The sequence below is a fragment of the Cydia amplana genome, chromosome 11 (genome assembly GCF_948474715.1).
Source record: "Cydia amplana chromosome 11, ilCydAmpl1.1, whole genome shotgun sequence".
NCBI classification, from domain to species: domain Eukaryota; kingdom Metazoa; phylum Arthropoda; class Insecta; order Lepidoptera; family Tortricidae; genus Cydia; species Cydia amplana.
The window spans coordinates 15420014-15444421 of NC_086079.1; the positions used below are offsets into that span (position 1 = coordinate 15420014).

At 36.1% G+C, this 24408-nt stretch overlaps 1 protein-coding gene and 1 non-coding gene across 4 annotated transcripts in view; one reads left to right on the top strand and one right to left on the bottom strand.

Annotated features, from left to right (window-relative positions):
* LOC134652077 (facilitated trehalose transporter Tret1) overlaps window positions 1-24408 on the bottom strand; it is a 72210-nt gene that overhangs the window by 17443 nt on the left and 30359 nt on the right. The window lies entirely within an intron of this gene.
* Window positions 4962-5065, top strand: LOC134652522 (U6 spliceosomal RNA). The gene has a single exon (XR_010097185.1). It is a non-coding gene; the product is annotated as a U6 spliceosomal RNA (small nuclear RNA).

Below are 24408 nucleotides of genomic sequence, written 5' to 3' on the forward strand. Positions count from 1 at the left end.
TTAGTTTTGGCAAATCTGCACGTCACCGTGAATGACACTTTCTAAAAGTGCCTGTTAAAGCCTGCGTAAAGCCTTTCACCTTGTCGAGCAAGGAACCCGCAACTTAGGGAATATTACCCATAAACTCAGGGTATTTGATTTGAATGATACTTATTCTTAAACTTACGTTTGTTATGGTTCCACCTGCTAAGGTGCGCCTAAGAGAATCTTTTATTCGTTCACAAACTAACGTCAAGTTATTTGTGATGAAACCAATATATTATGTACCTATCTAAACCTGCGCAAGGCTGCCATGTTTACACCTGTGTAAGGTGTGCCAAAAGAATCTTTGATTCGTTCACAAACTAACGTCAAGTTATTTGTGATGAAACCAATATATTATGTACCTATCTAAACCTGCGCAAGGCTGCCATGTTTACACCTGCGTAAGGTGTGCCAAAAGAATCTTTGATTCGTTCACAAACTGACGTCAAGTTATTGATGATGATATTATAACCTATGTAAGCCTGCGCAAGGCACGTCAGACATATTCACAGAAATATAAATGATATGGTCATAACACAGGCGTGCGAGTAGACCACAATCACAAAAATATTACAAAGATTACGTTGTAAATATCTCTTTTTAGAGAAAGTAAAAATGGTTTAAAATAATGTTTTGGGTAAAAATCAGTCGAAATAGGCAAGGCTTCGTTATTAGAGTTTTCATTTTTGTTTACCAATCTATTTCAAGGGTCCCGAACACCCTATTGGCTAAACCCGAAATTGGGCTAATTAACTGTGGTAAAAGTGAAAACTGCTTTCCATTTACATAACATTTCTAAAATTATAATAGGTAAAATAAAAACCTAAGATTCCAGGCCTATCTCGACTCATTTTTATTTTAAAGATGAAAAAATCTTTCCACCCTAATATAAAATTGTGGTCTGGAGACGCTAAGCCTCATAACTTGGGTGGCATAGATAATACTAAGAGATTTAGTCACCTAATTTCGACTATAAGCCCAGGCAGAATATTGATAATTAGAATAAGGAGTGGTCAATCCTCCAAGGTCCATACAATCTGTGGACTCTAATTAAATCAGGCTCGGTAAGCTCACGACACGACAGAGCTTACGATTCCATTCTGAAATAAGCTATGTTTACAATATATATTACCCATGGTGTGAAACAAACAGCCTGCTCAAGGTGTACAAAGGGTCCGTTTAACGGCCCTATAAACATCTACAAACCTTTGAAGTCTAGGCCTGCTACAATATGACAGACTAGAAATAAATACATATGATCCCAATGTAAGAGCAGCTCACAGTTGCATAAATTATATTTGGCTGGAGAGCACTTGTCTTTCAGTTAACATGTTTACGAGTACCTACCTATGTACACGACATGACCAAGGTTACCTACCTTTTTACATAATTATTATATCCCTGACTGCCATGGTATATTAGGAAAATTATCATATGCTGGCGGTGCTGCACAAGCATGTTTGAAATAAAATATACAAAACTGGCCTAACGGGCGTTTATGAATTATGTATTTTACACCCTTGTGTCTGTATTGTGACCCTGGAAGTTTTAAACCACCTGTATCGTAAGTGCTCCTATGCACGGATTAAGTTTATAATAAACTACCCATGCCCTAACCTCAAGGGCAAGTGCTTCTATGCACGGACCAGATACTGTTATCACTTATTTCACTTATCATGACTTGTCATAGTTTGATACTACACGTTTAATAAATTTAAGACCGTGGAATGTACCCACTACAAAAGGTTTTTAAAAATAGTGACTGAATGGTTTGCACGAACGGTTCTAGCACAGTTTCTGGGCGGTCACGTCTAGGGCATGACCCTCTAGTTCTCAATTTATACAAAATTATAGCATTGTGATACTGTTCGCTTTGCACAATAAAATAGGGGAACAGGAGCACGCCTTGCGAAAAGGCGAAGCTATTTTGAAACGCAAACCTTTCAAAAATAGATTGAAATATATAAATAATTATGTTTTTGGTGTGGAACATGTAATTGTACACCCAAACAAATGCAATCATTTATTATATGTTAGCAAAACTCTGCCAAAGTGTTAGTCTGTCTCTACAGTGTAACCTGAAGGCATGAATGCACATGAATCTCTTGAAACATGGTGGATTAACTAATTTACACCCCGTCTGTGTCTTGCTCCTACCAAATCCACAAGTTGAGGACCTCAACCTATCTAGGCACCCTTCTTGCTCGAGACCTGAAAAAATAATCTCATGCAGTCAAGTGTCGGAAAACCAGGTCCACACTCTTAGCACTACCGTGAATATATCTAAGAAGTCTGTATACTGCCTTCCAGGAGGCGGGATGTTAATAGACTAGCCTATATAGTAGGCCAGAGATATAGTATACAAAAGCACACTGGCCCAAATCCAGTAATATTATATGCACTTCAGAATACAAAATAATTGACTATTCTGCGTATATTTGATATCAAAAAGTTACAATTACCTACCCTTAGGTCATAAGGAGGATAAATATACATAAATATCAAATATATTCGACAAAGTGTTGACCCTAGCATTGGATAAAATTGGTTCCTCTTAAACGGCATCTGCGCTGTTGGCTTTGGGCCCACGGGTGCCCGGCAAAAGGTCGGAGACCCCATGGTTCCGCACAGTTATTGCAAATAATGTAAAATCACAAAATAAACACAAATTTTCATTTTGGTTAAAAATACATATGCGATGAGCTAAGGTTTCGAATTAAGTACCTTATTCTTAATCTGGAAAGAGAAGACTGAATATTCAGAATTAAGCTATGTCTATGAATGGTTTACATAAATTAAGCCACTTTAGCGTTCAGAAACAATCAAGTTTATGTCTACTAGTAGGCACCAGATAAGGTAAACTACTCATACTGCATATATAGACAACAATGAGTACAATTAAGGTCACTTGATGATAGCTAAACATGAATATAAGCAGAATGAGCTGCACCTATACAAATATCATTGATAAAGCTCTGTGGCAATTCTACATTTACCATTTGAACGCCAAGAGCACCAAAAAGCGTCGTAACTAGTGCCCACATGAGTATTATGATATGGCTTAAGCTCTCAAAGTAACCTTCACAATTTTAAGTAAGGTTTGTTTAAGTCCGCGTTCGCGTTAGTAAAGCGTACAAACGATTAAATGCATTTTATAGCTATAACCAAATAAATAGCTCACACTGGCTCACAGTCATTAAAAGAATTCAGTAAACTCATTAAAAGTATTCCCTATGACATTTTATTAAGTACCTACCCAATATTAACTTTGTGGGTAGTGATAGTGATATAACGAATATTTAAAATATTCGTCTACTTAATCCTAAGGGATTCTGGAAATAAGAAAGGTCTTGTCCTTGTTATATCCTGCAACTGCTTACCTTACTAGATAATTATTATCAAATTTGTCAATAATTGGGAGTTATAAATAAAAACTACTCGAGTACTTTATGATTTTTATCTTTTCATATTTTAATTACATCACTCCATATCACAGATGTTGTATGCTCCCTGAAGAGTAGACTGACTTATCTTCTTTTACATAGTCTCACATACATATAATTAAGTACTATAGCACCCTTGTGGTGACTCACTTATTTTCGTTGAAAATTTATAAGTACCTACATTAAATACGTATATAAAATGGAAAGTTAGTATCATAATATAATGGTATATAAAATTGTATGCTTTACTAAATACCTCTCTCCTCACATGTATTAAAATAAAGGGTGTACTACATAATTAATTAATTAATTAAACACTTCTAATAAAATAATATTACATATACATAATATGTAAGTACATGTATAATCACATTGGCTTGGCGTCTTCCCACCACCAGGCGATAACAAACACGTCTCAATATATTACTTTAGGTTCCGAATATCGGTACAGTTGTTTAATGACAGCGTTTTACACAAAAATAAAACGCTAATTAAATAACTTACCATATTCGGAACCTAAAGTTTTAATCCTGCCTGGTGTAAATATGTATAATTTTGAGACAATGAGGTAATTTGCGTTTGTTTCTAACTGTCAAAATTGTCAAACGCAACTGCCTGAAGTGGTGGGGGTGTGGGAGAGAGATGGACGTATATGCTAGAAAAGGACAATACGACTAACTACAGTGTTGCCACTCTCAATATATTACTTTAGGTTCCGAATATGGTAAGTTATTTAATTAGCGTTTTATTTTTGTGTAAAACGCTGTCATTACCTCATTGGCTTGCTGTTTTTCCATCTGGAAGGTCGTGAAGCTAAACTGCTGGTGAGTTTTTGAATTTGTACCCCAGTTTAGCTGACTATATTGAAAAACAGTTTCTAACGGCTTTTGCCGTTCGAAATAAATATTTAAATTTAGTTGTCCGTTAAACTATCTAGCAAATAAAAATGATCCGGAATAGTGATGTGCAAGTGTTTTCAAAGGCTGCCTGCGCGCACCGTGGCTATGCCAATGAAAATACTAAAACACATGGTAGAAAACACATCGAGCTGGTAAAGCGTGCACGTGTCACCATTATAATTTAATTTTATTAAGTCTCTTCCGAGTCTTGTTAGTTTAAATCTTTGTGTGTGTATAATAACGGTTGAAATTATATAATACTTAAATGGTGATGTGTGGAGGTATACCCTTTCAAGTGATTTGTGTTTTCGAATACGAATGGATCGGATAGTTAATACGTGTTACGTAGAACCTACGTATTAAGGTAGAAGCTTATAGACGTGTAGGTTTTTTATCTGTCCAAATATCTATCAGCAATTTATCTTTTTATCCCGTTCCGGGTTAATATAATATTGCAAAATTAATTTTTTGGTAATAAACTTGCTGATAAATAACGTGTACCCGAATAGGAGTCGACGATATTTCCGCTCTAAGGGACACAAAGTAACGAACAAACCTACATCGCAAACATTGCATTTATTTTTGTGGAAAGTGAGTACTTCGGCAGTACATAAACTTAAATCTGACTAGACATAGAGAGAGATTAGCATGGCTCTGCGCAAGAATGACATGTGAATTCGTGAAGTATTTCACTCTGTATCTATCAACTTATATCTCTCCAACTAGATCTTTGATTTATGTAGGTAGGTACCTACTTAAATATATAACTTAGCAGGTACTTACAGCTTTAAAGGTTAAGGAAAAGAACTCTTGCATGTAGGTGCTATATGTGCTTGTGTTATTTTGAATTTGAATAACTTGATTATTAATTCTATACGTAACTACATACAAGAGGGTCAATTCTTAAGCCTACTTACCTACCTACATAAATAGTACACTTAAATTAAACGTTTCAAATAAAATCGGAAGCCTGTGACATGGAAGGGCATTAACGATACGGGAATCTTTAGATTGATTCATTGACGAAGACGCATGGTTTGGTTCATATTGTCAAATTATATTAGTTAACTGTAGAGTTAAAGTTTAGTTTTGGCAAATCTGCGCGTCACCGTGAATGACACTTTCTAAAAGTGCCTGTTAAAGCCGGCGTAAAGCCTTTCACCTTGTCGAGCAAGGAACCCGCAACTTAGGGAATATTACCCATAAACTCAGGGTATTTGATTTGAATGATACTTATTCTTAAACTTACGTTTGTTATGGTTCCACCTGCTAAGGTGCGCCTAAGAGAATCTTTTATTCGTTCACAAACTAACGTCAAGTTATTTGTGATGAAACCAATATATTATGTACCTATCTAAACCTGCGCAAGGCTGCCATGTTTACACCTGCGTAAGGTGTGCCAAAAGAATCTTTGATTCGTTCACAAACTAACGTCAAGTTATTTGTGATGAAACCAATATATTATGTACCTATCTAAACCTGCGCAAGGCTGCCATGTTTACACCTGCGTAAGGTGTGCCAAAAGAATCTTTGATTCGTTCACAAACTGACGTCAAGTTATTGATGATGATATTATAACCTATGTAAGCCTGCGCAAGGCACGTCAGACTTATTCACAGAAATATAAATGATATGGTCATAACACAGGCGTGCGAGTGGACCACAATCACAAAAATATTACAAAGATTAAGTTGTAAATATCTCTTTTTAGAGAATGTAAAAATGGTTTAAAATAATGTTTTGGGTAAAAATCAGTCGAAATAGGCAAGGCTTCGTTATTAGAGTTTTCATTTTTGTTTACCAATCTATTTCAACGGTCCCGAACACCCTATTGGCTAAACCCGAAATTGGGCTAATTAACTATGGTAAAAGTGAAAACTGCTTTCCATTTACATAACATTTCTAAAATTATAATAGGTAAAATAAAAACCTAAGATTCCAGGCCTATCTCGACTCATTTTTATTTTAAAGATGGAAAAAATCTTTGCACCCTAATATAAAATTGTGGTCTGGAGACGCTAAGCCTCATAACTTGGGTGGCATAGATAATACTAAGAGATTTAGTCACCTAATTTCGACTATAAGCCCAGGCAGAATATTAATAATTAGAAAAAGGAGTGGTCAATCCTCCAAGGTCCATACAATCTGTGGACTCTAATTAAATCAGGCTCGGTAAGCTCACGACACGACAGAGCTTACGATTCCATTCTGAAATAAGCTATGTTTACAATATATATTACCCATGGTGTGAAACAAACAGCCTGCTCAAGGTGTACAAAGGGTCCGTTTAACGGCCCTATAAACATCTACAAACCTTTGAAGTCTAGGCCTGCTACAATATGACAGACTAGAAATAAATACATATGATCCCAATGTAAGAGCAGCTCACAGTTGCATAAATTATATTTGGCTGGAGAGCACTTGTCTTTCAGTTAACATGTTTACGAGTACCTACCTATGTACACGACATGACCAAGGTTACCTACCTTTTTACATAATTATTATATCCCTGACTGCCATGGTATATTAGGAAAATTATCATGTGCTGGCGGTGCTGCACAAGCATGTTTGAAATAAAATATACAAAACTGGCCTAACGGGCGTTTATGAATTATGTATTTTACACCCTTGTGTCTGTATTGTGACCCTGGAAGTTTTAAACCACCTGTATCGTAAGTGCTCCTATGCACGGATTAAGTTTATAATAAACTACCCATGCCCTAACCTCAAGGGCAAGTGCTTCTATGCACGGACCAGATACTGTTGTCACTTATTTCACTTATCATGACTTGTCATAGTTTGATACTACACGTTTAATAAATTTAAGACCGTAAGAATGTACCCACTACAAAAGGTTTTTAAAAATAGTGACTGAATGGTTTGTACGAACGGTTCTAGCACAGTTTCTGGGCGGTCACGTCTAGGGCATGACCCTCTAGTTCTCAATTTATACAAAATTATAGCATTGTGATACTGTTCGCTTTGCACAATAAAATAGGGGAACAGGAGCACGCCTTGCGAAAAGGCGAAGCTATTTTGAAACGCAAACCTTTCAAAAATAGATTGAAATATATAAATAATTATGTTTTTGGTGTGGAACATGTAATTGTACACCCAAACAAATGCAATCATTTATTATATGTTAGCAAAACTCTGCCAAAGTGTTAGTCTGTCTCTACAGTGTAACCTGAAGGCATGAATGCACATGAATCTCTTGAAACATGGTGGATTAACTAATTTACACCCCGTCTGTGTCTTGCTCCTACCAAATCCACAAGTTGAGGACCTCAACCTATCTAGGCACCCTTCTTGCTCGAGACCTGAAAAAATAATCTCATGCAGTCAAGTGTCGGAAAACCAGGTCCAAACTCTTAGCACTACCGTGAATATATCTAAGAAGTCTGTATACTGCCTTCCAGGAGGCGGGATGTTAATAGACTAGCCTATATAGTAGGCCAGAGATATAGTATACAAAAGCACACTGGCCCAAATCCAGTAATATTATATGCACTTCAGAATACAAAATAATTGACTATTCTGCGTATATTTGATATCAAAAAGTTACAATTACCTACCCTTAGGTCATAAGGAGGATAAATATACATAAATATCAAATATATTCGACAAAGTGTTGACCCTAGCATTGGATAAAATAGAGGTTCTTCTTAAACGGCATCTGCGCTGTTGGCTTTGGGCCCACGGGTGCCCGGCAAAAGGTCGGGGACCCCATGGTTCCGCACAGTTATTGCAAATAATGTAAAATCACAAAATAAACACAAATTTTCATTTTGGTTAAAAACACATATGCGATGAGCTAAGGTTTCGAATTAAGTACCTTATTCTTAATCTGGAAAGAGAAGACTGAATATTCAGAATTAAGCTATGTCTATGAATGGTTTACATAAATTAAGCCACTTTAGCGTTCAGAAACAATCAAGTTTATGTCTACTAGTAGGCACCAGATAAGGCAAACTACTCATACTGCATATATAGACAATAATGAGTACAATTAAGGTCACTTGATGATAGCTAAACATGAACATAAGCAGAATGAGCTGCACCTATACAAATATCATTGATAAAGCTCTGTGGCAATTCTACATTTACCATTTGAACGCCAAGAGCACCAAAAAGCGTCGTAACTAGTGCCCACATGAGTATTATGATATGGCTTAAGCTCTCAAAGTAACCTTCACAATTTTAAGTAAGGTTTGTTTAGGTCCATTAGCTCGCGTTCGCGTTAGTAAAGCGTACAAACGATTAAATGCATTTTATAGCTATAACCAAATAAATAGCTCACACTGGCTCACAGTCATTAAAAGAATTCAGTAAAATCATTAAAAGTATTCCCTATGATATTTTATTAAGTACCTACCCAATATTAACTTTGTGGGTAGTGATAGTGATATAACGAATATTTAAAATATTCGTCTACTTAATCCTGAGGGATTCTGGAAATAAGAAAGGTCTTGTCCTTGTTATATCCTGCAACTGCTTACCTTACTAGATAATTATTATCAAATTTGTCAATAATTGGGAGTTATAAATAAAAACTACTCGAGTACTTTATGATCTTTATCTTTTCATATTTTAATTACATCACTCCATATCACAGATGTTGTATGCTCCCTGAAGAGTAGACTGACTTATCTTCTTTTACATAGTCTCACATACATATAATTAAGTACTATAGCACCCTTGTGGTGACTCACTTATTTTCGTTGAAAATTTATAAGTACCTACATTAAATACGTATATAAAATGGAAAGTTAGTATCATAATATAATGGTATATAAAATTGTATGCTTTACTAAATACCTCTCTCCTCACATGTATTAAAATAAAGGGTGTACTACATAATTAATTAATTAATTAAACACTCCTAATATAATAATATTACATATACATAATATGTAAGTACATGTATAATCACATTGGCTTGGCGTCTTCCCACCACCAGGCGATAACAAACACGTCTCAATATATTACTTTAGGTTCCGAATATCGGTACAGTTGTTTAATGACAGCGTTTTACACAAAAATAAAACGCTAATTAAATAACTTACCATATTCGGAACCTAAAGTTTTAATCCTGCCTGGTGTAAATATGTATAATTTTGAGACAATGAGGTAATTTGCGTTTGTTTCTAACTGTCAAAATTGTCAAACGCAACTGCCTGAAGTGGTGGGGGTGTGGGAGAGAGATGGACGTATATGCTAGAAAAGGACAATACGACTAACTACAGTGTTGCCACTCTCAATATATTACTTTAGGTTCCGAATATGGTAAGTTATTTAATTAGCGTTTTATTTTTGTGTAAAACGCTGTCATACTTATGAATTTCTTAAGCACTCTTGACACTATTTTCGAGATGATAATATCGTTTTCAGACGCGATTACAATAAAAATGTAGAAGTTTTGACATCGCGATATGAGATATGGATTGCATTGTTATGTAGGTATGTTATGATGTTTGTGTGAGTGCTTTTAGGGATCCTTAGATTCCAGTTAAGATGAGGTATGCCCAAGGCGATTTCTGGTATCTGCGATCGGACATTCCATTTTGAAAATTAAATTAAATTAATCGATTACCCATCCCACAACTTTGGCTGGACATGCTTCCCTAAATAATAGTATTATTTTGGCAAAAATTTTTTTTTTATGTATTAAGTTATACCTACCTACATCTTAAGATAAAAAGTTTATCAATACAACTGTCGTGATAGAAACCACCTACGTTATCGCCAAGTTAAGATTAAATTCTATCTTTAAGTACTTAGTTAAGATTACAACTATTAAAAGTGTTTTGAAATGTTGCTATGCTAAGTGTTATCAGTTGATCTCCAGTGAGATAAACTATATTATAAGTAGTATTTTATAGAATTAGGGTAAGGACAAAAATAGCACTCGAATTTCGTCTCCAACTGCCGTTCGGTTTATCTTAAATTTTATAGCCTAATACTTGAACGTATTTCTCAAAATTGCAGAGCAAATTCCAATTGCGAAATTGCTTTATAATAATATGTAGGTAGATTGATTCACGAAAGCTGGCGCTGATTTTAAATGAAAATTTTGATACTTTAGTCTAGCTAGTACATATCCACGCTAGGTTTTTGTATCAACCTATATTATTTAATATAAATTAGGAAATTAATATCCAAAATAAAAATCTAAACTAACATTTTATGCGGATCCCTACACCTATAGTATGTATGTACCTATCCTAATTTATTTTTTGGGAAGGATTCCAGTTTTTTAATGGCAATGGTTTTGGATGACAGCAGTCCGAGCAGTCGTCGCAATATTAGTCAAGTCCCTAAGCATGGGACACTTCCAGCCACAAGGCCCTTAGCTTACAACCACCCTGTATTTTAATTAATGCTTATTAGGTACTATACACGCTTGTGCACTAGCAACATTATGTTAATTTCGCTAATCGTCGCGAAGGCGCTTGCATCCGCGTGATGTGGTGCGGTGACATGTAGACCGAGGAAGGGCAAGACAACATCAGTTGCATCCGCGTCCGCCTTGCACTTTTATCCTGTATAAGTACTTTATAATTGGGCTTCCGCTGTTTCTATTAAAACAAGTTTGGGAAAAACTTAACAGAAGACGGAGCAATATTTACAGATAATAAATTGTCTTGAAAATCACTTGTTAAGTTGTTACAGACAAAATATGCTGTTTTATTTAACCTTCACTGCACAAAAAAAGATCTTACACTACGAAAGACATTGTCTCCCTACCTGCTTATTAAATAAATATTGGCCGAGTGCAAGTCGGACTCGCAGATCGAGGATTCCGGATTAGGTACTTAGGTAGAGGTAAAAGGTATTTTAATATTCTAAATTACCTTATTTGTATGAGGACTATGAGCAGGGCCGGATTAAGCATGTCGGGGCCCCTAGGCAGTGCAATGCTCGGGGCCCCCTTAGGCCCTTACAGTCAATTCTGCATACATAATGTTCATTTTTCAGTTCAGGGAAGTAAGTTTGTGGTTTTAATTTCAACCTTCAGGTGTCGGTTGAGCCGATCCGAACATGCCGAGCGATGTCTTTTTCGCTCTTATTGCGTGGAAATAAAGCTTTTTTCTATCAGTTTTTGCCGATTCCTTTTTGCGTCAAGTGTGGGGAGAGCCCTTTTTTTCTCAATAGGTAGTTAAATATTGTGCGAGGCTGAACAGCGATTGTCCGACCATAATACCATACGCCGAGCCACATGATTAAAATTAACGTAATAATAAAGATATTCCATAGGTTTAAATTCCTATTCATTCACCAGTCAAGTTAGCATGTAGGTACTGGGTCAACCAAAAAAGCAGAAAAAAAACGCGAGCGCAGCGAGCGCGAAATTTTTTGTTAAAAAATTGTGAAAGCGTGTTAAAAAGGCCGGGCCGGGCCTAAAAATCCGAAGTTCCCCAGTGAGCCGAGCTTTCATGCGAGGTCGAAGCCGTGCTTCAGGATAAGCTCAGCTAGAGCACAGACGCCAACCAATGTCCATTGTATTAAAAAGCGAGACCGCAGGCCGAGCTTGGCGCAGCGAGGCCAAAGGCTAAGCTGAAGAAGAGGAGATTTGGAAGACAAACCAAAAATGGAGGTGTGAGGCTGAAGGTCGAGCTCAGCAATCTCCACATTACTTAACAAGCCCGAAGCGTACTTATAACCAGCGAGGTGAGCTTTCATGCGAGGCAAAAGGCCAAGCTTCTGAAATCAATGTTTATATTTGTTAAAAAGCGACGCCGAAGGTCGAACTGTAAGAAAGCAGCGCTCTGACACGAACCAATCGTCAAATGTTACTCGACAATAATATGTCTTAAGCAAGAGTTACTCGGAGATGAGGTATTAGACCCTCGGGAGCCTGAAAATCGAGCTCGATATTACAGAATGAATTTTAGCCATATGAAACAAATATTGTTTTTGGCGCGCGCGGGGCCGCCGGGGCCCCCTAGCCGAGGCGGGGCCCTCTAGCCAAAGCGGGGCCCATAGGCAGTTGCCTACTCTGACTTAGGGTTAATCCGGCCCTGACTATGAGGAGTCCTTTTTTAAAGATTTTTTGCACAAGTATTCTGTCATAGTGATCTATGTCACAATGTCAACCGTCCGTTCATTATTACGGTTAGTAAGTTTTAAGAGTTTTATAAAGTGGTTTTAAACCAAAACTCATTAGCACCCTTCGGGTACGGTGCGTATATACCTACTCTGAAATTTTGGACCCATTAAATTGCGCGTTTTAACGCGATTCGGACGGTTTAAAGAATTGATAGCATAGCTGTTTGGTACCTAACGAACTGGTGGTATTTAATTTATCGCAATGGGCTTTGTCAATATTTACTCGAGCCCAGCTACGTGACTCAGTCGATAACGCTCAAGGGAGGGATTTGAGACGATAGGTCTGTTTGAAAAGGCCGACAGAATGTGTTGTTCTCTATAATCGGCTTTATAATTATAAGTTATAATAAGTTATTGTATGAGTATATAGGACTATGTGAGAGAAGACAGATTTCTAACACAAGAGCCTTAGCTTAGGGAGGTCGGTATGTACCTATTTATTTTACCTGAGAAACAAATGTTCGAAAATTATGGAACATAATGTGCGCTGAATCAAAAATAAATTAACTAACACCCTACTTTAGGGTTTTCCGCTATGACCAAAAATTACGTAACATTTTTTTTAATGTGATAGTCAGCAAACGAGCAGACGAGCCGCCGGACGGGAAGCGGTCATCGTCCCCCATGGACATAAGCAACATCACAGGAGCCACTTAAGCGTTGCCGAATCTTTAGAACCCTAAATAATCTGGTCAAGCAGATCTTGTCAGTAGAAAAAGGCGGCAAATTTGAAAAATGTAGGCGCGAAATGGATATCGTCCCATAGATAATTTGAGTTTCGCGCCTTTTTCTACTGACAAGGTTTGCTTGACCATCTATAGGTAGGTACCCGCTTCTTACAAATCGCTACATTACAAATTGCAGCAATTCGAGGTGGCCTGAGGGCCCACCGAACACCGAAGTTCGCAAATTTCGGGCATCTGTCTCTTTTACCCAATCAACGCCGTAATTAGAGAGACAGAGATAGTTGCTCGATTATATATATGCATATTTTTGCAAATTGTATCATCAGATTGGGCTTTTAAACCCACTTTAGGGTTGAGGAAAGTCAATGACTTTGTCGTGCCTGAGATTTTTTATGTAAAAAAAATATTCTTTTGCCTTAAGTTGAATATCGGGAATTCAAAATGTACAAGTTATTACCGTGGAAATGACCACAAAACAATCAAAAAGAACATAAGTAGCATAGTATATATTCTCTGCGAATATACCTACATAAATCAAGGAGGTTTAGATGTGGCAGATTATAATGTACTTATTTTATTGTACCTAGAGAGCAGGGATTCAAGTAGAGCAGGGGCCCGTTTCTCAAAAGCTTGTAACTTGTAATACAAGTGGATGTCACTCTTTGACAGCTTTTGTTAGAAAGGGACTTCCACTTGTATTACAAGTTACAAGCTTTTGAAAAACGGGCCCCTAGTGTTTATTTATAAAGTAGTTTATGTAGTAGATACGTATTTCAATTGTAAATGACTACGGGCGAGGCTTCACAAAGGTTTGTCATCGGCCATTCCTACAGCAATAAAACTATAACAATACAACTTTACGGCCCTTTACACACTTCCGATATTTAAAAGCATTACGTGCTTAGCATTTTTACAGCATGCAGCATTCGTCAACAATAAGCATTCAAGTTCCTTCTTTTTTCACACATATTATTATTCTGTAATAAATTTGATATCCGGATTGATAAGACGTTTTTAGGTAAATGCTAGTAACCTTACTTAAAGCAAAAGGTCTATGACCCTCCGCAAACCCGAAAGTATTAAACAGCAACCGACTTTAACGCTAATACAATAAGAGCTAAAATAGAAAGATCGAACTTATAGTTTACTTTCCTCAAAAGGACACAAGTTGTCAAGGAATCAGGGATGTCACATACTCCATAAGATATTTTTTTTAATAATGTGGTTCGGATTTAGAAAATTTAACTTAGCCGACGTAGAAAGATTTCATGATTTACTAACAGATATTCACGAGTAAATTGCTAAAATGTTTTAAACGGACATTCCGTTGTCGTCGTTATAATATAAACTATAAGAGGTGATAATATGGAAACCAATAAGTAATAAAATAATTTAATATTCTTCTTAGATATACACATTATTTTAAAAAACATCCCCCTCGAGTAAAGTCCAAAAGCAAAAAAACTGATAACGAATTATTACAAAATCATAAACACTTTACAAAGTGTTATTGATCAACCTGCTAATTATATACCAACTTATATTTTGCTTTAAGGTACCTAGCGGGCTAGTGGATTTTGGTAAAAAGTTTCAAATTTTGTTAAAAAAAGATTGTCACTATGAATGACAGATTAATAAAATTAAATTTAATTAGTTCATCATAGTTTGCAGATGCATTAAGTTAGCATTTTTAGTGTAGGTATCTCCATCTCCATTATGCATTTATAAGGGTAGATACATAGTTAGTTAACCCAATTTTTTCGCCATATAGTACGTAGTTAAATAGTATTTGTGTTTTGGACAACCCTAGCGTGCAAGGTTTGGAATCCACTGCACTTATTGTTACTCATGTCCGGTCGTACCAAAATTCCTTTCCTTCATTCGCTCGGTAGTTTAATAATACCGCATGCAGTTTTTCCGATCGTTATACATATATGTACATGTAGACTTGTAGGTACAGTTGCGATCACAATGTACAGATCAATGACATGCCGACGTTTATGCTCGGTGCACATATCTATGGACATTTTCAATTAAAAGTGTACCATTTACTTGTTTCGGTAAACCATAAGTTTGTTCGGACTTATTTTCCTTTTCAAACCGAGTCGTGATTCTAAGTCGAAATAACCCAAAAGTTGTAATAAAAAAAAATGTCACCTACACTTTCTTTAAAAACCCCCATATTAGGTTTATCCCTATAAGGTAAACGTACTAGTGCTTGACATGCTAATGTGGCACCCTGCTGTCACCTCTATTGACAATGACTTAAGTTTCAAGATGACATAAACTGGGACCGCGACGAGCACCAGTACGTTTACCTTACTCGAAAGAAATTCATTAATTAGCATTTTAAGGGCCAGTTTTTTTTTATGCAGATAGATTTTAATAAGTAGATACTAAGCCGATTATAATTCAGAATGAGGTAACTTTGACCAATTATAATGATACAATATTTGTTGCCTATATTGACCGGATCCATAAGAAAAAAAAGTTGTAGAACTTTAAAAATAACGACGGCATGCATGATTATTAAATCTAAAAACAAATTTTACTCTAAACTAAAACTAAATCTAAATAAATCAAAACCTTAAATATAAGAAAATGTCAATGTAGGTAACTAGATTAGTAAAAACTAATATTTATTGGATCAATATGTTGCTTTTAAATAAATTATTTTAATTTAATAGAATAATGGAAGAGTGATATAAAAAGAGTATAATTATATGGTACTGTCTTGTTATTTATTTTTATACGTGAGTGTGGAGCCATCTTTATTCATCATGATTTCTTGTTGTGCACGTGATATTAAACGGACACTTATGTTGATATGCCCGCTATGACAGGCATCCACAATTAATCTCATAACATAACTTATATCCTCACATATCGCTTTACTGTTTGATATTAAATAATTAATTGGATTGATTGACCAATAATAATGCATATAATACATATGTATGTTTAGATTTTTATTTTTACAATCATTAAACGCTTACCTACCATTACTAGTCAAGTAGTCATCGTTATGTACATATATAGCTTATTGTAAAATTTGGCCGCGCATATTTTATGGCCGATATTGATTTAGATGGTATTTTAATCCCTAGCGAGCGAGAGCTCGATACAGAAAAGTTAATTGCTATTTTTTTAAATATTAAATTCAATATGCATTATGTAACGTTCCATTGTCGCCATCTTGTCAAATAAATATACCTACGTAGTTGTTGATTGCTATTAGGTATGTATTTTTTCGTTTAAGATCTACGGATAGAACATTTCAGAATATACATAAAAGATCGGTTTACGTATCGTATCGTGACTGTATTACTTTTGCATGCTGCATGGTAGGTCATAAGAATCAAGTCATAGTTATAGGTAGTATTCAATATTTCTATGCCTATTCAGGCAGGATGTGCTGTTCAAAAATTGTTTTTTTTTACATCTTTATTGTACCACATTCAAGAAATAAATAAATGATTATGATGATTATGATTATGACGTATATTAATTATAATTTAATATTTCAGCGAGGCCCTGCGTGAACGTATTTATCTTATACCTTTAAATGAGCAATTCTTGTATATTTATTTATTATTTATATATATATATATATTTCGGGGATCTCGGAAACGGCTCTAACGATTTCGATGAAATTTGCTATATGGGGGTTTTGGGGAGGGGGAAAAAACGATCTAGATAGGTCTTATCTCTGTGAAAACGCGCATTTTCGAGTTTTTTTTTAATTTTTTATCCCAGTTATTTTCGTTATTAATTGCACTATTTTCTGCCAGACATGTATGTAGGTAGGTTGAAATATTTTATCTTAACCGTTACTAAATGTAATCTCTTCGTTTCTTTTTTTTTATCTTGGATTCTTTACTAATGCGGTATTAAGATTAAGAAACGCGGTATTAAAATGGATTACGTTTTTAATCTTTTTTTTTCTATCGCAAATATCCACGATTACAGTCAAGATTGTGAAAAAGAACCCTACCGACAAATTATAGCAGCGCGTCGAGGTCTTAAAACCTTCTTTTACTTAAAACAAATCCTATCCTAAATCGGTTATTTTTAAATGTATAGGTAGGAGAAAATACTAAATAAAAAAGAAAAGACTAATAACTAAGACAAATGTGTAGGTAAACTTACCAATTCAATCACAGTCAAAAAATGCCGGTACAAACTAAAATATATCTGGCCAAAAACGAAACCGCAGTTTACAATTAAAACAAAAACGAATAAACTCGAACTATTTAAAAAGTAAACTTTCGATTTTTTTTTGCTCAGGCAAAGGCTGCCAGTCGGCGGCCTATTTTCCTGAAGATCGCAACAACACTGGCCGCTGTATGTACGGGGCACGCCTCAATTGAGCGATATATACAGTGTATGACATATATGGAGTATTTATCTCATGATATATCGTGTAGTTTAATGGGGCCTAACCTATTTGTACGAGGGATATTTTATCACTACTGGATTGATCAGTTAATTGTCGTCTTATAATTCATTTCCTAGACTTCGAATGCTTTTCCTGAAGTATAGGTATAGACATGGCACCTATATAGGATTTTATCTTTATGTAAATTGAGAAAAAAGTACCTAAATATCGACTTATAAGTATGTTGCTAGCAATATTGATTTATTGTATACCTACTGTAGAAATACTTACATACCTACTCTTATATTACATAAATACATAATATTGTCTAAATGTGAAATCAAATATCGCACCTATTAGAAAAATATTTGCAGATATACGAGGGGCGTTCAAAATATTCTCGGTATTGATATCTTACAACCTCTTCTAAAATTTCTTTCGTTACTGGCCGCTAAGGTTTATTCATTGACATTAAAAAAAAGTATAATTCGAAGCGAGATGTTCTTTTGTTTTTCTGCAATTGCTGAACAAACATGAACATCATGTGGGAATTGACAATGTTAACTAAATTAGAACATCGATGCGTGATAAAATTCTTGACAAAACAGGGTAAAAATCAAAAAACCATAAAAGAGGAAATGGATTGTGTTTACCGTGAGTCTGCTCCTTCTTTATCTACCATTCAAAAGTGGTCAAGCGAGTTTAAACGTGGAAGGGAGAGTGTTGAAGACGACCCTAGACCTGGCCGGCCTGTAGTAGCTACTTCACAAGAAAATATTGATAAAGTGGAAAAACTTATATTGGAAGATGGTCGAGTGAAGGTAAAATCTATAGCACAAGTAACCAATCTCTCTATTGGTACCGTACATGATATTATCCATGACCATCTTAATATGTCAAAAGTAAGTGCAAGATGGGTTCCGCGAATGCTGACTCGGCTTCAAAAAGACATGCGTGTAGCTTGTTGTTCCGATTTTATTGACCTGTGCGGTGAAAATCCTGATGAGGTGCTGCAAAGAATAGTTACTGGAGATGAACCCTGGGTTCATCATTATGACCCAGAGAGTAAACAAGAGTCCATGCAGTGGCACATTAAGGGTTCAGCTCATCCCAAGAAGTTCAAGGTCATCCCTTCAGCTGGCAAGGTCATGGCCACGATATTTTGGGATTGTGAAGGAGTATTACTGATCGATTATAAAGAAAAAGGTGTAAATATCACAGGACAGTACTACGCTAACATTCTACGTCAATTAAAGGATGCAATCAAAGAAAAGAGGCGAGGAAAGTTAACCAAAGGTGTTATGCTTCTGCATGACAACTCCCCCGTCCATACTGCTCATATTGCCAAGGCAGCTATTGTTGAATGTGGGTTTGAAACTGTTACTCACCCACCGTATAGTCCGGACTTAGCCCCCAGCGACTTCTTTTTGTTCCCCAATCTTAAAAAGGATCTGCGTGGAAATAAATTTTCCGATGATGAAGCATTGAAGGCGGCAGTGGAGGAGCATTTTTACACCAAAGATAAAAAATATTTTTATGCAGGATTAAAAAAAATAATTGATCGATCTTTTAAGTGTATGAACCTAGGGGGGGAGTATATTGAAAAATAAAAATATCAAACTTTTCGTACTTGTTTGTTTTCATTCTCATACCGAGAATATTTTGAACACCCCTCGTACCTACGATGTCACACACGTACAGCTGACGTCAAAGTTATGTTTACATTTTTGCACCTTATTCCATTGCAACGCGGCGAATATTGTTTACATATTTTTGACATCCGTACAAGAATGCATGTTAACAGTTCTTAGCTCACGATGAGCAGCCGGGTGGATATTGATAAACAAGGTGTCCGAAGAGTGGAAACAGAGATCCTATCGCGAAAACTGATAATAAAAATTAAGTTATCTGCCTCTCTATTGCTCTTGCATATTCGAGCGACAGAGAGGCGATGAAGAAATGTCGATGTTTTTTTGCGGCAAGTCCTCAGTTGTCTTTTCCTTCAATAGGTAATAGTTACGTTACTTTAAAGGTATTTTTTCATAATATGTATTTTATTTTATTTTATTCTCGGTAACGGGCGTTTTTTTCTAAATCGATTTATTGAAACGATCGCGATAATCGAAGTTATATAGTTTAAAAAATATGTTTACAATTTATTCCGCAACTGTTTAAAACACTAGTTCAGGGTCAAGGACAATATGTTGAATGCTATGCAGTATCGATCATAGTGAGAAAAGTCGAAGACATGTAAAAATATCGATTAAATGATTATTACATTGAAATAAAAATTAAGTACCCATTTAAATTTGGCAAAAATGTAAAACTACCCACAATACTTTTTGATTCCACAGACTAAAAACTTTAGGCTTTCGTTACCTAGGTTAATGATAATTCAGCATGCCTGTTCAGGCCCCTATTTCACCACGGTGACAGATGCGAAAATTGTCGACATCACTGTTACTGACGTCACAGGCCTCCATAGACTACGGTAACCTCTTATCATCGGACAGGCGGTGTGCTTGTTTGCCACCAATATATTAGTAATAAAAAAGGGCGATATAAGTAATGGAGTATCGCCAACAAATAAGTACTTATTTTGCGAAGCTAATGACAATTGTCACAAGAAACACGACAATTGTCAAGAAATTCCGACACAGAACTCATTTCGAGTCAAGAATTACCGAAAGTTCTATTAAATCGTGTGACAATTCATCATCATCACAAACTTCGAAAGAGAAATACCTGTTTTTTGCCGATATAATAAAGTTTTTTTAAATAATACAATGATGGTGGCAAACAGGAATACGGCCCGCCCGATGGTAAGCGGTAACCGTAGCCCATGGATGCCTGTGACTTCAGCAACATTGACATTTGTCGAATTGTCGCACCTGTCGACGTGGTGAAATAGGGGCCAGGTAGGTACTGACACACCTGATATAAAACAATACTTATGAAAGTACCTAATCTAAAATACTTGTATAATTGTATGTATGCTAATGGGTCGACAAGATTCGTACCTATTTACTATTTAGGTATGACCATAGAGAAAAAAATACATAGAGTGCTCACTCCATACATCAGTTCAGACTATTAATTTCAGTGTCTACATCTAGCATCGAGTAGCGGAACTATCAGTACTGCTACTTGACAATAGATGTAGCACCGACCGGAAAGTCTTATCTCAACAGCATAAGACTTTCCGGTCGGTGGCGACATCTATTGTCAAGTAGCAGTACTGATAGTTCCGCTACTCGATGCTAGATGCTAATAGTCTTTTTGGTACTAAAACTGATGTATGGAGTGAGCACTCTATGAAATTTTCTCTCTATGGTATGACTGACAACACAGATTTCTAGGGTTCTATCCTAACTTCGACGGCATGAATATTATTCTGAAGAATATTATATTTAAAGCAATAACTCAAAATCACAACCTGAAATTAGGCTCCAGTATCTATCCTTGTATATTGGGAAGTGAAGAGACCCTTAAGTTTTTCTATGTGGAGTTTTCCTGTGGGGGTAAAAATATCTCGATGACCCATACAACTACTTACTGCAGTATATGTAAACGTCCTTGATATTCTAAGGCTTGGTCTCAGAATCCTTATACCCACCCTGTTATGCTCGCGTAGGTACACAAATATGCAAATAGCGCTTAAACACATAAGGGCGGGCATGCGCATAGGTACTGAAGGGTTGTTTAAACTATGCCAGTCGCTGGTGCCAGTCTCACTGTCATGCCAGCACAAGGCAACAACACAGGACAGTGCTTACTGTACTTTTGCATTCCAGTAACATTAGCTTCCAGTAAGTATGTTGTAGACCAAAAAAACCACAGAACATTATTAAAGAGGTTAGAATGGCTATCGTGCGCAGTTAGTATCGGAACCGGTGTCGCCGCTCGTTCCTCTCCACATTTACTAACACTCGCGCAACGGTAGTAAAAACTTGTGTGCCTGGTGAATGGATACGCCTCCTTTAGACAGATTTGATGTCTGGCTTCTTAATCTGAAGGTTATTGTGGCGCAAAAAGGCATGTTTACTTCGTTTTCGGTCAGCGCGGCCGAGTAGCATGCGAGCGTTTGCTCAAAACCGGCGGCGACACGTACCCTGCTCGCATCGCCATTCTACTTGTTCTGTGAAAAAAACCTTGCCTTTACCATTTATAACCCATAAGCACAGGCTCGAAAAACGTCTATCATATCGCAGTAATTAAAGACAATTAATATTATGTTTCCAGTTTACTTTCACGTCCTCATATTTTTAAATGTTGTTATGATACATGTACAGTCGGCCAAAAATGTGGTCTACCACCCTACGGTTGACGTTCGTTTGAACGTCATGAGACTACAAGGTCGATTTCCCCTTGCAATAATATTATGTCAGTGACAATTGTCAACCTTAGCGATCGTTAGATCTCGCAGAAACTTTTGTCAAAACTGGTAGACCACTTTCTTGGCCCACTGTACGTAACACAGCTCCAATGGTTTCCAAATTGTATCACAATAGCTGTCTGTCGTATACAAAGCGTCAATTGTGAGTACCTATTTGTCAGAAATGGAGAGGTGTGTCTAATGCGGAAATAATGAAATACTGACAAATATATTAGCACGAAACATTTAGTTTCTAAAACATTACATTAACAGGCAGATATTTTTCGTGGTGTCAATAGATCCTGTTTATTTTTCATGAAAATTGAAACAATGAAAATGTAACGTACCTTACAATTTCTTAGCTACGGGGTAAAATAATGTTTGTTTTTACTTTGTCATGTCCTTCGTTTTATAACTACCTATTTAACAAGGTTATTGAAATATGATTATCCTGTATTGTAATTAGACAGTTAATCTACGTTGTTAACATGTGCCTTTGGCACGTGTCGATGCAAGTCTTCGTGTGCGCCGCTACGCACGTCTCCAGTATTACGAAAACGCATTTTATCGATCTACGCGAAGATAAACGATGCTCAAGCTAGACATGGCTTTCTTATCAATGTCGGAAATTTTCCAAAAACATTGAAATTAATAGATATTATTTACTTAACCAGTGGAAACTTATAATTTCACCACACCAGCTAGTGAAAAGGCTCTCTTTATACTTCGGGTAGAATTGGCTTTTATGTATTATACCAGGTATGCATGACTTTGAATGTTAAATATTTAGTAACATTTATATTTGTATTTGATGTTTGTAATGTTTTACAGTTAGTATTTTACTCGCGTTGGTGTGGTGAAAAATGTACCTATATGTATTCCACTTTTTTTAAATCTTTCGCATGCTCGGGTATCAATACCTATCAGCACAAAGGGGTTAAACAACAACTTTACCCCCTTGTAAATGTTTATTTGTACTTATATGTAAGATGCATATTGGCAACTCACCACATTCTTATGAGCTCGCCTTGTTCTAAACTAACTACATACTCTCGAGTCGTCACGCCATCACATCACCATAAAATAGTTTTAAATGCAATACGGCGTTTCATAATTAAAATGTTTAAAAAATGCAACACGAGTATAATATGTACCTATTTGATGCAGTTATGTTAAGCAATCAATTTGTTACCTACATCCGAACATCATAATTAATTACGTATTTAGACGCTTATATTTACTGCACCGATTGAAGTCATTGAAGATTCATAACAGGAAAATTATTAATGCTTACAGGAAAATAATTTATCAAGTGAATTAATGAATCCACTTCATACTTGGCAAATAAAAGGGCATACATGACCACAAAAACATACTTAGATCAAGATTAAATTTTAAGTGTAAACAGATGATAAAACAACATTTCCATTCCCACCTTTTGGAAAAACAAAACGAACTACGCGTTATTTTCCGTCATCGTTCTACCAAAGGAAGGCTTTTATCGTCTTGTTACTTCCCTATGGGGGTCGCACTACTTACGTACCTACCGTAACACCAATGTTACCGTATACCCAATGTTTGCGAATTGTAAGGGGGAAATTGAAAGGGCTGGTGGGTACGGGTCTCTATTGTTTCCCAAAAAGTTTTAACTCATAATGCATTGTACTTGTCCGCATTTTTGTTAGTCATAATGTGTTTGGTTTAGAAACGCGTAACTTTTCAGGATTGCCATAGAATAAACCTACCTAACTATCGATAGGATAACGTCACGAAAATTCTGAAAAGATAACGGTATCAGTTTTAGAATTAATGATACGTAATGACAAACAATACATTATGAGATAAAACTTTATGTGAAACAAAGGGCCCCGGGGGTAACCGCACCACTTTTCAGCCATCGGGTTATTTGAAATCTAGAAACACCTCTACAAGGATTAGAAATCAAACTGCGGTCTAATATTTATGCATAGAACACAGATCTAGAGATGCTCTTCTAAAGGGTTCACGGGCCGTAGTTTAGAAATCCCTGTACTCTCTGTGCTCTCGCATAGAATAATTGCTTACTGTGCTTTATACCTTTGTACTTCCAAACAAGTCGTTGGTGTTGTCTGTCACTGTCATTACATTTAATAGTTAGTATATACATACTAATAATGCAGCAGTTAGTATTCCCCAGACGTGTCGAAGTAATCTTTATTACTTGTTTGTCGAACTACGCAATCGCTTTACTCGCTAAATACAGTGAAGATAAAACGTTATTTGTTCTACTTCACATTTTTACTAATCTTGTAAAATATCGAGGGTTATAGCCCTTATCTCCCCCTACCCCTACCCCTCTTCTCTCGCATAGGTCTATACAGCCACGAACGCAAGTGTCGTCACCAGGATGCTGCTTAAAACATCTGACACAGATGAAAAGGCCTATTATTATATTGCTAAGTCTTAAAATCAATCTTGCTAATTTAATGCCTATGCCTATATAGGGATAGTACCT